Consider the following 17,619-nt stretch of genomic DNA (forward strand, 5'->3'; position numbering starts at 1 on the left):
CGCCCGCGCGCCCGACCTAGCCCGCCGCGCCCATGCGCCAGATGCGCCCTCGCGCCTCGCAGAGAGATGCCCCGCCGCCACCCTCCCTGGAACCAGACCGGGCTTCGCCAGCGGTCTCCTCAGGCGGCGGCGAGGTGAGGGGGTGGAGGGACGAGGGAAGGTGGCGGCGCCGGCGGGGTTCCCCCCGTGTCGCCAGAGAGAGGCGACGCGGGGGTGGGGATACAAAAGCCTCTGCAGCAGCAAATGCTGATCACTGCTGATGTTCTGAACCTGTTGAAATAAACTATTTTCTATCATGGAGGAGGGAACTTTTTGTGTGCCGATCGCCATACTAGCAGTTATTATGGCGATCAGACACATATGACGCATCTGCTAAAGTTGCTCTAAGACGATCCCGTCAGAAGGTAGATGTTTATGGGACAGTAGTGTGCTTTTGGTCGGTAATATTTCCTCATACCATGCTTTACTCTCCCACATATGTGAAACGGTACCGTGCTCTAACTCAATAGAATACATGATCTGTATGCGAAACGACATATTGATTACTCCAGTGGGAGCTTGAGAGATGAACGTGATGGTACTGAATTTGCAAATTACAGAGAGCTTCAGAGTTTATACACTTTTAGCCAAACAGAAAGCACCATACACACGGCAGTTTCTAGCTCTTGAAGAAACAAGGCAGATTTGAAGGTAATCACTCTGAAGCAAACAGACGAAAATCAAGGCCACTTGAAAGTTGTGGTGTCTATACATAGAGCAGCCTCTTAGATTTAAACTTGAAATCAAGTAAAAAAAAAGAAGAGGTGGACTACAATTTACACAAGCGTCATTATAACTGAATCCTTGGTAACCGAACTCTACTTCCACAAAGTAGTGCGTATATACTACAAGTAGTGACCGACCGACAGAAAAAAATTTCATAGACGGTCTTATTGTGCACCTACTTACATAACAGGTCACCAGACGTTCATTGTGATAACTTGATAGGTGTGATAATCGCAGTAAGCTTTATACTGAAACGACATGTGAAGATCCTGCTGTTGGAGTGTGGCAAATAGCTCTTCACATGTTCATTCCTGCTTCTCACATATTCACCGCCATGGCAGCCTCAGGGGTACTGGAGCATCTCCTGCCACAACATTTCTCGGATCATCTCCACGCCGAGTTTTTCATCTATATCGAGATCGATGGGTGCCTGAGCAGGAGGGTTTGCGCCGGGATCATACAACACAGACATATAGGGGTGCTCCAGAGCCTCAGTGACACTGATCCTTTTGGAAGGATCGAAGACCAGCATCTTCTGCAATAGATCAATGGCGAGAGGGTGCGCTTGTGGGTACATTCTAGTGAGGGGAATCCCGGCGGTGTATGAAAGGGATTTGATGTACTTGCGAGCTTTCATGTTGCCAATGAACTCCAGGTCATCATCGCTCATGGTGCCAAGAACATTGAGTATAAGCTTAAGCTGATTTAGGCAATCAGTTCCTGGAAAGATCGACTTGCGGCCAAGTAGCTCAGCAAAGATGCAGCCAACAGACCAGACATCTATGGAGGTGCCATAGTTGTCGCAGCTGAGAAGCAGCTCCGGAGCTCTATACCAGCGGGTGACAACATATTCAGTCATAAACTGACCTTTGGCGTTATTTGTGCGAGCAAGACCAAAGTCACAGATCTTCAGATCACACTTTCCATTAACCAGAAGGTTTCCTGGTTTCAGGTCTCTATGCAGTATCCCCGCTGAATGAAGATACTTCAGCCCTCGGAGCAGCTACAGTCAATAAAAGGCGGCGTCTTAGCCTATTGATTGATTGACAAATATTAGAGAAAACACCAAATGGTCGGCAGAAAACCTAAAGGTATCACAGTAATTACAAAGTAAAGTAATCTGTAAGACAAATTGAGTAGGTAAGTATCCGTTAAAATGCTCAAGTTAAGGTGTATATATATACATGTAAATTTTCTTAAATTATTTACACATAGGCTTACGCCATATATGTTCATGAAAATACCCATGTGCAAATAAGATTTGTATCAAGTTGTTTTGTTTTTAAGACATATCATTCCTAAGCGCACAAGTGCTATCCGGGAGCAGCTATAGAAGCTACCATAGTACCATTACAGATATTGAAATTGACTAGTGCTTCTTCCAGAAATTAGCTGATCATTCTCTGGCAACTTAACAAGTTGGAACTTGACAACTTAACATGTACCATGGACTAAATGCAAATTGGTAAAAACATATTACCATACAAGTACCTTTCCTGGAACAATCAAACATCATTACTCGATTAAACAAGATCTCACCAATGGCAGCACCTAGGCATCTGGAATTGAATATATGTCCAGTTAAATAGTTAGGCATAGCTTAGATGAAGGCTGTAACACTACCAGACCTTTTGATTCGTGTCGGGAGGAAGAATGGCCATGGGTATTACATCCAAATAACTCATGTGATTGACTATGTCTAGCGAAGCAAGCCTAAAGACATTACTTACAGATATAACATGAGGTGTGAATGAACTAACTTATGACATCATGGAGAACATATGAAATATTACTGGACAAGTGTCAAGCAAAAAGAAAGAATGAAAAAGAAGAGGTGACTGTCGCATACCTGAAAAAGGAAATATTGGCATTGGTCATTAGAAAGCATTATAGACGAGTTGATGATCTTCTGCACATCCGTGTCCATGAGTTCGGACCACTAGTAGGAAAATGGGCTTTTACCCCGGTTTGTAAGGGCCTTTTGTCCCGGTTTTCGAACCGGGACTAAAGGGTCGTTACTAAAGCCCTAACCCTTTAGTCCCGGTTCTTACACGAACCGGGACAGGAGGTCCTCCACGTGGCCGCTGCTGCCAGCCCAGGCAGGGGGGCCTTTGGTCCCGGTTGGTGCCACCAACCGGGACCAATAGGCATCCACGCGTCAGCATTTCAGGGGCTGGGGTTTTTGTTTTTTTTAAAAGGGGGGGAGGTTGGGGGGTTTTGGGGGGTTAATTTAGGTGTTTCATATATTGTGTTAGCTAGCTAATTAATAGAGAGAAGTGTCCTCTCTTATCTCCGTGCTTGGTCGACGCTACGTACTATATACGTATGGAGGGGACTAGACACGCTAGCTAGTAAGCAAATGAAGGAAACAGAAGATCGTCATGAACATATGGATACAGAGAGAAGTGATATCGACCACCTCTCCTTCTCCGAGAGATTGGTCGAACAACAAGTTCTCGTATATCTATTTGACACTACCGGCTACATATATACAATAATTATCTCTTACAATATAATCTCCTAATTAAATTGTAAGAACACAGGGTCCACATAGTATTCTCCGTTTTCAGCGATCACGTGGTCAAGGAAGAATGCCGTCAATTCCTCTTGAATTCCTCGCATACGATCTGGTGCTAGGAGTTCATCACGCATCTGAAAGATCTAATTTGAAGAAGGGGGTCAATACATATATATATATATATATATATATATATATATATATATGAATAAATGAAACTCGACACAAATGATGATAATAAAATAAAATTGTGAATATTATTGCTTACGCACTTCATATTGTTCGTTAGAGTAGCCCCGCTCACAGGTCATGTGGCGGATAGACTCGCAAACGTAGTATCCTAAAAAATCATTCCCTTGTTCCTGCCACAACCACTTTACAAGAAATAGAGGTCAATCTAACTGATAAGCAAGCATGCTAAATGGTATTGATGAAACTAGCGCTTGAATCACTAGGAGATGTGCGGAACAAGCTACTATAGTACTTACTTTCGGGTGTCTAAATTGCAGCTTCTTCGGCAGTCCCGGAGCTTTTGTGGTGAATTTTCTCCAAACCCTGCCAGACAAAGAAAACAATTACTTGATATTAGAAAATGAACAAAGTTGCTGATATGGTAGATAATGATCGATTTAACTTACTTCTCGAGCATTTGAGTCATGTTCGCATAGTCCTGGGGATCTTTTCGTCTCGAGTCTAAGACGGTTACTACTCCCTGCTCAAGCTTAATCTCTAGGAGAATATAGTGGAAGCTGCACATGCATGCATAAGTCATCAATTACATTACCATAACCTGGACTAATAAGGGAAACCGAATATGCACAAGACAGTAACACTCACTTGAAGTTGTAAGTAAAGAGTATTATATCTTTGTTTTGATTTAATACCAACGATCGTAGCAAGTTGGCCTCGGCTTCTTTGGCATGTTTTTCAACCGTATATGCATCTTTGAGATTTGTGTTAATGAACCCAATATCACCGATTTGTCTTTTCTTCAATTCGGCGATCTTCAATCTGCATAATATAGTGAGGATAATTATAAATACATGCAATGAAAGAGCTGGCCTATATAGAGAGACTTAATGACAGAAGTAGTACTACTTACAGACAGTAGCAAGTGATCGTTGTTTTATCGAGGGCCTTTTGATTGAAAAACTGGAAGAAATCCTCAAATGGAACATTCAGCAGTTCAATTCCAACGAGGTCATGCTCCGGTTTAACTCTCAGCGTCAAAGTATTCATCCCATCAGACTCTCTGCAGGTTTTCATGTACCAATCATGTAATATTCGCATCATCGTTGTTAGAGATCTTTCATCTTTGACGAGAGGCTTCCCGTAATGGTATTTGTGTTCGTCCACCTCCATGATTTCATAATGTACATCGTCGGGCAGGTAATCTCCAAGATTGCTATAACCGGCCACCATCCTCGGATCATTAGCGACGATGTCTTTTGACACCTTGAGCGGGGGGCACGATTGGTTCGCTTGTTCGCCGAGCTGGGCAATTTTTTTCCCAGCTCGTCGTTCTTTTAACCTTTGATCACTGACAGTACTTCCCGACCGCTCCGCTTCGGCATATGTCTTTGCAAGAATGCGCTCATAGTTGCCTCTCGGCGGAGACTTTGGTGGTTTTGTCAGGGCAGCCAGAGTGCGCTTTGCTTTCACCGGATCTACCTTCTCCTCCGGAGGTGGATGTTTCTTTGCTTTCACCCCTTCAAAGAAGTTTGTCACTTCGGCTCGCACGATCTTCCTGGTTTCCTCCTCGGTCCTCTCGTATGGTAACTTCTCTGGAGACTTCAGAGAAGGACCGAATCTGTATTGCCTCCCGTCTCTGGCAGCTGTACTGCTAGACGCCGGCAGAGCAGACGGAGCGGCTGCGGCTGTCTTCTTTCCTTGCTTACGAGGCGGAGGAGAAGGACTACGACGCGCCGGAGCAGCCGGAGCGGCGGCGGGTCTCTTCCGCCCTTGCTGACGAGGTGGAGAAGGAGGAGGCTGGCTGCTCTGGCGCGCCGGCGCAGGCGGAGAAGGAGGCGGAGTGCCGCCATGCGCCGGAGAAGGAGGCTGAGTGCCCTGATCACTCGCCGAAGAAGGAGGCGGAGTGCCGCCACGCGCCGGAGAAGGAGGCCGAGTGCCCTGATCACTCGCCGGAGGAGGAGGCGGAGTGCCCTTACTCGCCGGAGCCGTCCAGTTCGGAAGGTTGATGAGCTCCTTCCGCCATAGGCATGGAGTCTTCAGAGCAGAACCCAGCCAAGTCTCCCCTTCACCGGTAGGGTGGTCAAGCTGGAGGTCCTCAAATCCCTCCGTTATTTCATCCACCATCACCCTAGCATATCCTTCTGAAATCGGCCAGCAGTGGTAGGTTGCGCCGGGTTCAGGAGGTAAAACAGAGCCAACAACCGCCTTGACTTTGAAGTTCTGCCATTGCGCCATAAGGTGGCAATGTTGAGACTCCGTGATAGCATCCACGGGGTAGCTAGCAGGAGCCGTCAAGACATGCTCCGGCTGAAGCAGCTCGGTGGAAGCCACGCTGCTTCTCCGCTGAGATGGCGGTGTAGCTTCGGGGGTAGTTTCGGCATGTCGATTGTCGTCTCGTTCCTCTAGCGCTTGAACCCTTTCGTGCAGCTTCTGAATTTGGATCTGCTCCACTTTTTTCCTCCTCTCCTGGCTTTTGTAACCGCCCGCGTCCGGAAAACCAGCCTTCCACGGAACGGAGCCTGGCGTGCCTCGTGTCCGTCCAGGGTGCTCAGGATTCCCGAGGGCCATTGTGAGCTCGTCTTTCTCTCTGTCTGGAACGAACGTCCCTTCCTGCGCTGCATCGATATATTGCTGAATCTTCTTGACTGGTATTCTCAAAAGCTCGTTCGTCCAAACGCACCTCCCTGATACAGGGTCCAAGGTTCCGCCAGCCCCGAAGAACCAAGTCCGGCAACAGTCTGTCCAGTTCATTGTCTGTTGTTCGATCCCTTTTTCAAGCAGATCATTCTCAGCTTTGGCCCACTTAGGCCGGGCTTTGAGGTAGCCACCTGACCCCGTGCGATGGTGAAGCTTCTTCTTCGCAGCATTCTTCTTGTTTGTCGCTGACATCTTCTTACTCTTTTCTGATGTCTTGTGGGCCACAAATGCGGGCCAGTGATCTCTGATCTTCTCATACCGGCCGATGAATTCTGGTGTCTCTTCTTTGTCGACAAACGTTTTCAGCTCATTCTTCCACCTCCTGAATAGGTCTGCCATCTTCTTAAGAGCATGAGACTTGATTAATTGCTCTTTAACTGGCTTCTCCGGATCCTCCTCTGGCGGTAGGGTGAAATTTGCCTTCAGCTCAGTCCAAAGATCATCTTTCTGCATATCATTGACATAAGACACCTCAGGGTCTTCCTTCTTAGGCTTATACCATTGCTGGATGCTGATCGGGATCTTGTCCCTAACTAGAACCCCACACTGAGCAGCAAATGCATCCTTTGTCCGGATGGGTTCAATCGGTTGGCCGTCGCGCGCGATTGCTGTGATCTCAAACCTTTCATCCGAGCGCAACTTTCTCTTCGGGCCTCGTCTCTTTACCGAAGTTGTGCTCGATCCGGAGGGCTAGAAAAAAGAAGAAAAACGAGTGTTAATTAATATGTGTATATACCAAAACAATGAATGCATCAATTAGCTAGTCAGAATAGGCTTAACTAATATATTTACCTGGCCGGACTCTGTTCGGTCACCGGAGCCGTCACCACAGGCTCCTTCTTGCACCAGCATTGGGTCACCGGAGCCATCATAATCATGTCTTTCTTCCTCCACTCTTCGATCACCGTAGCCTGCTTCTTCACCCTGTTCTTCCAGACCATCATTGTCGTTAAGATACGACAAGATATCACCTCCGGCTGAGATTATGTCCCCCAACACCTCTTCTGCTTGCTCGTCTCGTCCGTGCTCCATTGTTTCTGCAAATATTACAACATGGCAATTATTACACAAACATGACAGCAGGTGGATATATTAGTGCAAACGTAGACCTAGCTTATTCCGGGTTTGGGGTGGCCTCGGCAACGCTTCAAGGGTAGGGGCGCGGCAGAAGGGGGTAGGAGACCGACATCGTTTTTCTCTAGGGTTTGGGTGTCCTCGAGAGTTTTGGTCGAGCGAGAGGGCCCGGGGGTGCTCCCGTGGTATAAGTTATCACGGTCGAGAGGGGGTATAAATATCGACCGTCCATCATGTCGAAGTTATCTGGGAGGGAGTTATATATATCGACAACGACGACATACATACATGGGAAAATAATGTTATCGGGGAGGGGGTATATCGACCCCCCCACGTGTTGAAGTTATCGGGAGGGGGTTATACCGACAACGACAATGAACGTACATGGGAAAATAATATTATCGGGGAGGGGGTATATCGACCCCCCCTCGTGTTGAAGTTATCGGGAGAGGGGTATATCAACGATGACAGACCCGATAAAACATAAGAAAACGAAGAAGAAACAAAAAGAGGAAAAGAAGAAAGGAATAGAGGAGAAGATCGAAGAAAAAAAAGAAGAAAAAAAAGAGGAGAAGAAGAAAGGAATAGAGGAGAGAAGAAGAAAGAATTTTTTCTATTTTTTCTTCTTCTCTTCTATTCCTTTCTTCTTCTCCTCTTCTTTTTCTTCTTTTTTCCTCTTCTTATTTATTTCTCCTCTTCCTCCTCTCCTCTTCTTCTCCTTTCTTCCTCTTCTTATTTTCCTTTTTCCTCTCATTCATAAAAAAATGTTCAAATAGAAAATTTCAAAAAAAAGTAAAGGTTTTGCCTAATGCATTGTTCATATGAATATACAAACATTTGCATATTCTACAATAATTAATATCACCAAAAAAATCTATGAACAGAAAAAAATCCTAACTTTTCTAAAAATCTATCTTTTGCATATATACATGAACATATATATACACAGAGAACATATATATACACAGAGAACATATATACATACATATATACATTTTTATAAAAATGCAAAAAAAAGACAGGGAGGAAGGGGGCAGTGCCGGCCCTGACCAAGGCGACGACGGCGCGTCGGGGCAGGGGCAGAGGCAACGGTGGCGTGGTCGGGGCAGGGCGAGGCAGAGGCGTCGGCGGCGTGGTCGGGGCAGGGCGAGGCAGAGGCGACGGCGGCGTGGTCGGGGCAGCTGGGGCGACGACGACGTGGTCGGGGTAGGGGCGCCGGCGTGGTCGGGGCGGGCCGCCGGCGGCGTGCTCGGGGAAGGGGCGGCTGCGTGTCGACGAGGCAGCAGAGGGCGGCAACGGGGCGAGCTCGGGCAGCCTGGCGGCGTCGTCGGGGCGGGGGAACTGATGCAGAGATGAATCTGAAAAATGCTAAGTGCTTTCTTATATACTGAGAGCCTTGGTACCGGTTCGTGGCACCAACCGGGACCAATGCCCCCCTTTAGTCCCGGTTGGTGCCACCAACCAGGACCATAGGCCTCTTTTCAGCAGCCCAAAGGGCGGGAAGCGGCGGCCTTTGGTCTCGGTTGGTGGCACCAACCGGGACTAAAGGGGGGGCATTGGTCCCGGTTGGTGCCACGAACCGGTACCAATGCACCCCTTTAGTCCCGGTTGGTGGCACCAACCGGGACCAAAGGCCTCTTGCTGCCCGCGTCGCGGCCAAAAGTTTAGTCCCACCTCGCTAGCCGAGGGGCGCCCGCACTAGTTTAAAAGCCCCGGCGCGGCTGCTGTCTCGAACTCCTCTCTATAGCAGGCTTCTGGGCCTAACTTTGGCGCGCTGCCCGTTGAGCCTTCTAGCCCTTCTGGGCCTGTATTTGCAAACCCGAGGGTTGGAAGGCCCAGCGGGCAGCGCCCCAACAATTTTTTTGCTGTATTTAGTTTTTTTGTTTTCTTTTTTGCTTTATTTATTTTGTTTTGTTTCTACTTACAACAAAAAACTTATTTATTTTATTTTATTTTGTTTCTAATTACTTATTTATTTTACTTTATGATAATTCTTTTTGCTATTAAAGTTTCTATCAAAAAAAGTTCTTTATGAAAATTCTTTTTGCTGTATTTAGTTTTTTTGTTTTCTTTTTTGCTTTATTTATTTTGTTTTGTTTCTACTTACAACAAAAAACTTATTTATTTTATTTTATTTTATTTCTAATTACTTATTTATTTTACTTTATGATAATTTTTTGCTATTAAAGTTTCTATCAAAAAAGTTCTTTATGAAAATTCTTTTTGCTTTTAATGATTTTGAACAGAAAATACTTCGATAATTTTAGTTGCATCAATTTTATATGATTTTAGTTTCAATAATACTAGAGGTTTCTTATAATGTTTTGAACAGAAAATACTTTGTTAATTTTAGTTTCATAAATTTTATTAAAGTTTATTTTATTTTGTCGTAACACAAGAAGTCCGGAGTTGTAATAAGTTATTAAAAATAAAAAAGAGGCGCAATGCTCATTGATTAGCTTCAAGCCTTTCGGAATAGTGTAGACTGCACTGCGCATAGCTCCATGCAGTCTACCTTATTCCTCAAGGCTTGAAGCTAAGCAACGTGAAGGTGAGCATTGCGCCTCTTCTTCATCGTCTCTGCACTCAGGGCTTATAAACCGCTCCTAGTGCCTCTCAGCTAGCGAGGTGTGACTAAAAAACTGCTTAGTAAGAAACTCTAGTACCGGTTCGTGCCACAAACCGGTACTAAAGGTGCTCGTGGGGCCACAGCCTCATTAGTACCGGTTCGTGGCACCAACCGGGACCAAAGGGTGGAATTGGTCCCGATTCGTGCCACCAACCGGGACCAATGGCCTTGCACATCGGCGTGGTGGTGGGAGTTTAGTCCCACCTCGCTAGCTGAGAGAGAGCCACACCTGTTTATAAGGTGCGGTGCGCCTGAGCTGTCGAGCTCCTCTCTAAAGCAGGCTTACGGGCCTAACCTCTCTGTACATGCATGTGGGCCTACTGAGCCTTCTGCGGGCCTGAATCCTGGCCCATGGATGGGTTTCTAATCGTATTCAGGCCGTGGTGGCCCAGTAGGTGGCATAATTTTTAATTTTTGGCCTGTTATTTTTCATACATTTACTAATTATTTTGAGCTATAAGACCCTAAAATTGAAAAGCATTTCAAATGAACTCTGAAAAGGTTGAAAGTTGGCATGGTATCATCATTTCATCCACATAGCATGTGCAAGAAAGTTGAGAGGGTTACGGCAAAAACTAGATGCACTTCGTGTACAAAACGGACAATGGTATCATACTCGTCTGTTACAAAGTTGGCATGGTATCATCATAATAGTTGCGGGAGAAAGTCTTCACTTTTTCTTCGCTTGTGTCATTTGCTTATTGCGCCGTAACCATGGATAATCTTCATCGTTTATCAGGATGCTTGGGTCAGCCTTGACTTTGAAGGGAGGAATTTCATGAAACTTTTCATAATCTTCAGACATGTCTGTCTTGCCCTCCACTCCCACAATGTCCCTTTTTCCTGAAAGAACTATGTGGCGCTTTGGCTCATCGTATGATGTATTCGCTTCCTTATCTTTTCTTTTTCTCGGTCTGGTAGACATGTCCTTCACATAGATAACCTGTGCCACATCATTGGCTAGGACGAACGGTTCGTCAGTGTACCCAAGATTGTTCAGATCCACTGTTGTCATTCCGTACTGTGGGTCTACCTGTACCCCGCCTCCTGACAGATTGACCCATTTGCACTTAAACAAAGGGACCTTAAAATCATGTCCGTAGTCAAGTTCCCATATGTCCATTATGTAACCATAATATGTGTCCTTTCCCCTCTCGGTTGCTGCATCAAAGCGGACACCGCTGTTTTGGTTGGTGCTCTTTTGATCTTGGGCGATCGTGTAAAATGTATTCCCATTTATCTCGTATCCTTTGTAAATCAATACAGTCGAAGATGGTCCCCTGGACAACGAGTACAACTCATCACAAACAGTGGTGTCACCTCTGAGACGTGTTTCCAACCAACTGCTGAAAGTCCTGATGTGTTCACATGTAATCCAGTCGTCACACTGCTCCGGGTGTTTGGAGCGCAGACTGTTCTTGTGTTCATCGACATACGGGGTCACCAAGGTAGAGTTCTGTAGAACTGTGTAGTGTGCTTGAGACCAAGAATATCCGTCCCTGCATATTATTGAGTCCCCTCCAAGCGTGCCTTTTCCAGTCAGTCTCCCCTCATACCGCGATTTAGGGAGACCTATCTTCTTAAGGCCAGGAATGAAGTCAACACAAAACCCAATGACATCCTCTGTTTGATGGCCCATGGAGATGCTTCCTTCTGGCCTAGCGCGGTTACGGACATATTTCTTTAGGACTCCCATGAACCTCTCAAAGGGGAACATATTGTGTAGAAATACGGGCCCCAGAATGACAATCTCGTCGACTAGATGAACTAGGACGTGCGTCATAATATTGAAGAAGGATGGTGGGAACACCAGCTCGAAACTGACAAGACATTGCGCCACATCACTCCTTAGCCTTGGTATGATTTCTGGATCGATCACCTTCTGAGAGATTGCATTGAGGAATGCACATAGCTTCACAATGGCTGATCGGACGTTTTCCGGTAGAAGCCCCCTCAATGCAACCGGAAGCAGTTGCGTCATAATCACGTGGCAGTCATGAGACTTTAGGTTCTGGAACTTTTTCTCTGGCATATTTATTATTCCCTTTATATTCGACGAGAAGCCAGTCGGGACCTTCATACTGAGCAGGCATTCAAAGAAGATTTCTTTCTCTTCTTTCGTAAGAGCGTAGCTGGCAGGACCTTCATACTGCTTCGGAGGCATGCCGTCTTTTTCGTGCAAACGTTGCAGGTCCTCCCGTGCCTCAGGTGTATCTTTTGTCTTCCCATACACGCCCAAGAAGCCTAGCAGGTTCACGCAAAGGTTCTTCGTCACGTGCATCACGTCGATTGAAGAGCGGACCTCTAGCTCTTTCCAGTAGGGTAGGTCCCAAAATATAGATTTCTTCTTCCACATGGGTGCGTGTCCCTCAGCGTCATTCGGAACAGCTAGTCCGCCGGGACCCTTTCCAAAGATTACGTGTAAATCATTGACCATAGCAAGTACGTGATCACCGGTACGCATGGCGGGCTTCTTCCGGTGATCTGCCTCGCCTTTGAAATGCTTGCCTTTCTTTCGACATTGATGGTTGGTCAGAAGAAATCGACGATGGCCCAGGTACACATTCTTCCTGCATTTGTTCAGGTATATACTTTCAGTGTCATCTAAATAGTGTGTGCATGTGTGGTATCGCTTGTTTGTATGTCCTGAAAGGTTACTGAGAGCGGGCCAATCGTTGATGGTTACAAATAGCAACGCGTGCAGGTTAAATTCCTCCTGTTTGTGCTCATCCCACGTACGTACACCGTTTCCATTCCACAGTTGTAAAAGTTCTTCAACTAATGGCCTTAGGTACACATCAATGTCGTTGCCGGGTTGCTTAGGGCCTTGGAAGAGAATTGGCATCATAATGAACTTCCGCTTCATGCACATCCAAGGAGGAAGGTTATACATACATAGAGTCACGGGCCAGGTGCTGTGATTGCTGCTCTGCTCCCCGAAAGGATTAATGCCATCCACGCTTAAACCAAACCATACGTTCCTTGGGTTAGCTGCAAACTCAGCCCAGTACTTTCTCTTGATTTTTCTCCACTGCGACCCGTCAGCGGGTGCTCTCAACTTCCCGTCTTTCTTACGGTCCTCACTGTGCCATCGCATCAACTTGGCATGCTCTTCGTTTCTGAACAGACGTTTCAACCGTGGTATTATAGGAGCATACCACATCACCTTCGCAGGAACCCTCTTCCTGGGGGGCTCGCCGTCAACATCACCAGGGTCATCTCATCTGATCTTATACTGCAATGCACCGCATACCGGGCATGCGTTCAGATCCTTGTACGCACCGCGGTAGATGATGCAGTCATTAGGGCATGCATGTATCTTCTGCACCTCCAATCCTAGAGGGCATACGACCTTCTTTGCTGCGTATGTACTGTCGGGCAATTCGTTATCCTTTGGAAGCTTCTTCTTCAATATTTTCAATAGCTTCTCAAATCCTTTGTCAGGCACAGCATTATCTGCCTTCCACTGCAGCAATTCCAGTACGGTACCGAGCTTTGTGTTGCCATCTTCGCAATTGGGGTACAACCCTTTTTTGTGATCCTCTAACATGCGACCGAACTTCAGCTTCTCCTTTTGACTTTCGCATTGCGTCCTTGCATCGACAATGACCCGGCGGAGATCATCATCATCGGGCACTGGTTCCTCTTGATCTTCAGCAGCTTCCCCCCTTGCAGCATCATTGGGCACATCGTCTGGTTCCTCTTGATCTTCAGCAGCTTCCCCCGTTGCAGCATCACCATATTCAGGGGGCACATAGTTGTCATCGTCCTCTTCTTCTTCGCCGTCTTCCATCATAACCCCTATTTCTCCATGCCTCGTCCAAACATTATAGTGTGGCATGAAACCCTTGTAAAGCAGGTGGGTGTGAAGGATTTTCCGGTCAGAGTAAGACTTCGTATTCCCACATATAGGGCATGGACAACACATAAAACCATTTTGCTTGTTTGCCTCAGCCACTTCGAGAAAATCATGCACGCCCTTAATGTACTCGGAGGTGTGTCTGTCACCGTACATCCATTGCCGGTTCATCTGCGTGCATTATATATAATTAAGTGTGTCAAAAACCATTACAGAACATCATGAATAGATAATTAAGTGACCAAATTAATAGAAGTTCATCATCACATTAAAACCAAAGTACATACATAGTTTTCATCTAACAACATATATATATAGCTCTCCAGAGCATCTAATTAATTAAACCATACACTGAAACTATGTAAAACATTTCAATGCGAAAACAAATGCGATCATAATCGCAGCCAAGGTAACAATTGATCCAACGGCATAATGATACCAAGCCTCGGTATGAATGGCATATTTTCTAATCTTTCTAATCTTCAAGCGCATTGCATCCATCTTGATCTTGTGATCATCGACGACATCCGCAACATGCAACTCCAATATCATCTTCTCCTCCTCAATTTTTTTTATTTTTTCCTTCAAGTAATTGTTTTCTTCTTCAACTAAATTTAACCTCTCGACAATAGGGTCGGTTAGAATTTCCGGTCAACCACCTCCTAGATAAATAAAATCTATGTCACGTTGGTCGGCATATTTGTCATAAACAATAAATGAACCAAATAGTTATAAAAAGATAATATATACCACATCCGAATCATAGACAGGACGAGGGCCGACGGGGGCGGATACCAAAACCATCGCACTATGTAATAAGAAGGAATAATAAAAGTAACAAAATTAGACAAGTATCTATCTAAAGTAAGAATTTTTTTCTTTCAGAAAGAAGATAAGAACAAGAGGCTCACCACGGTGGTGCTGGCGACGAGATCGGCGTGGGCGATCGACGGCGGTGAAGATGGGGACGGGACGTGACGGACTGCTAAACCTAGACAAATCTCGGGGAAAATGGAGCTCGGAGGTCGAGTTTCGAGAGGAGAAAGATTAACTAGTGTGGCTCAGACATTTCATCGAACACCTCGTGTGCATAGGAGGTGAGCTAGAGCACCCAAATGCCCTCCCCTCGCCGGCCAGAAAAAACAGAGCACTGTGGAGTGCTCTGCTGTAGCGATGGGGTATATATAGGCAACTCATTGGTCCCGGTTCGTGGCACAAACCGGGACTGGTCCCGGTTTGTGCCACGAACCGGGACCAATGCCCCCTTTAGTCCCGGTTGGTGGCACCAACCGGGACCAAAGGCCTTGTGCTGCCCCGCGTCAAAAGTTTAGTCCCACCTCGCTAATTGAGAGAGCTCGAGAGTGGTTTATAAGCGCTGCTGCGCCCACCCTCTCGAGCTCCTCTCAACTGCAGGCTTTCGGGCCTAACCGTTCTCTTTGCCAGTGGGGCCTACTGGGCCTTCTGCGGGCCTGAATCCTGGCCCATGGATGGGTTTCAAGTCGTATTCAGGCCGTGGTGGCCCAGTAGGTGGCATAATTTTTCCCTGTTTTTTGTTTTCTCTTTTGCTTTATTTATTTTGTTTTGTTTCTACTTACAACAAAAAACTTATTTATTTTATTCCATTTTGTTTCTAATTACTTATGTATTTTACTTTATTTATTTTATTTATATTTATTTTACTGCTGCTATTTTTATTTATTTTATTGCTGCTATTTTTATTTATTTTATTCAAGGTTTATTTATTTTATTTACTATAGTTTATTTTATTTAGTTTATTAAGGTTTATTTATTTTATTTACTATAAAAAATGAACATAGATGTGCCTATAGAGAAAATTCAACCTAAATTCATAATAAATTTCTATGAAATTCAAAGAAATTTACTCTGAATTTAGGTCAAATTCCCTGTATAAGGGCATCTATTTTCACTTTGAGAGGAGCTCAGCAAGGCAGAGAGGGACGGGCTTATAAACTGGTGTGAGCGCCCTTCGGTTGGCGAGGTGGGACTAAACTTTGACTGCAACTAGGACCAACCCTTTAGTCCCGATTTGTGGTATGAACCGGGACTAAAGGGTGAGCCTCTGGTCCCGGTTCAAGCCACCAACCGGGACCAATGGTGGTTGGCCAGGAGCGAGGCCCATTGGTCCCGGTTTGTCCCACCAACCGGGACCAAAGGGGCCGGACGAACCGGGACCAATGCCCCCACGAGGCTCGGCAGGCCCCTGGCCGCACGAACCAGGACCAATGCTCACATTAGTCTCGGTTCGTGACTGAACCGGGACTAATATGAATATTGCCCTGTGACCAAAGCCCAGTTTCCTACTAGTGGACACCGGGTAGACATCCTTGAAGTTCCTCCTTTGTATTGGCATCATTACATCCTTCAAAGCAATGACATTCTCGTGACTCAAGTGCCAAAGGAGCTTCAGCTCGCGCAGCGTCCTCAGTGCATCCTCGTGGTTGTGTCAAAGACATTGTTAATCTTTTTTATCACGACCTTCTCGTTCGTATCCTTGTTCATGGATGAGCAAACTACCCCGTAAGCTCCTCTTTCCGATGGGCTTGATCGGCACGTACTTGGTGTCGATCTCAAACATCGTCTCGCACATTATGTAGTAATGCTTCCCATGGTTTCCCTTGCCCTTCGGAGGATCTACCATCTTCGCCATTTTATGTTTTTGTTTCTACCAAGAGAAGGAAATATAGAGTTACAATTCCATAATTGAGAATGATGGGATGTAGAGTCTTTCGTGGTAGGAAATTCTTGAATCGCCCCCTCCCCCTCACCCTCCCGCCCCCCTCGCGCCGCCACCCTAGGGCAACGCCAGGGGGATCAGATCCCGGTGCCGCCGGCTCCACAACCCACAATGAAAGGCACTGCCGCCGGCGTTGGCCGCGGTGGCGGCGGCGCCCGGTGCTAAGGCGTTGAGGCAGGAGTAGGCGGCGACAACCCCTCGAGGCGGCTGGGGCACCTCAGGCTGGGGGCTTCGCGCTGGGGCCAGTGCGGCTCCCTCGTTGTGCATCGGCAACCGACGACCCCATGGCTGGTGGTGTTGGCGATGGTGGGCATGGTGGAAGTCACGGATCTGGATCCCACCTAGATCCGTTGTCGATTCTTCACGTGGATGTTGCGGCACGATGAGGGCTCCGGTGAAGGGATGGAGGATCTCCGCCGTAGTACCGGCGGCGGCGTACGTCTTTATGGCAAAGCTCCGCGCGCTTCCAGACAGCTGCGAGATCAGGACGGGGTGACTTCTGGTGAAAACCGTGCCTGACTGCGGTCTTGGCGGTCGATGGCGGCGTCTCTGACATCGTTTACTTCTCGAGGCATTGTCGTTGCAGGTCACGTCAACTCAGTCAGGATGTACCGGGGGAAACCCACGATGGCGGCGCCTTTGGTGTCGTTCTCCCTTCAGGAGCATCGTTTTGAAACAAGTGCTGGCTGGAGGGGACAAGAGGAGGAGTGGTGCTAAATGCAGGATGGTGGCGTTGTCTGACGTCGTGGTGGCGTCGACGGCAGTCCAGGCAAGGTCGGTGCGTCAGTACCTCTTCTGGAGATGGATCGGTGGAAGACGGCAGCGGCAGCCTCTGAGAGTGCGCGGACCGGTGTGTGACCCGGTCCCAACATTGTGGCTTGGCTGGGGCATCCGGCTTTAGATGTTAGGCTTTGGTGCGATGTCTACTTGGTATTCGGCTCAGACATTCGGCATCCCTTCATCGAGTGGCTAGGAGTAGCGATATGTGTTGCCAAGATGGTGACTTCAAGCTTACTGGTGTATTACTTTGTAAGGTCTTTGTGAATAATTAATAAAACGGTTGCATGCATCGCGGGTATATCTCCTTTTATAAAACATTTTTTTTTTGAGGAAATTGTAAAACATTTTTG

General features: G+C 46.6%; 1 pseudogene; it reads right to left on the reverse strand.

Annotated features, from left to right (window-relative positions):
- Window positions 1–1,083: 1,083 nt before the first annotated feature.
- LOC109762072 (mitogen-activated protein kinase 4-like) lies at window positions 1,084–16,402 on the reverse strand (annotated as a pseudogene).
- Window positions 16,403–17,619: the final 1,217 nt, after the last annotated feature.

Source organism: Aegilops tauschii, chromosome 5, assembly GCF_002575655.3.
Source record: "Aegilops tauschii subsp. strangulata cultivar AL8/78 chromosome 5, Aet v6.0, whole genome shotgun sequence".
In the NCBI taxonomy this organism is placed as follows: Eukaryota; Viridiplantae; Streptophyta; class Magnoliopsida; order Poales; family Poaceae; genus Aegilops; species Aegilops tauschii.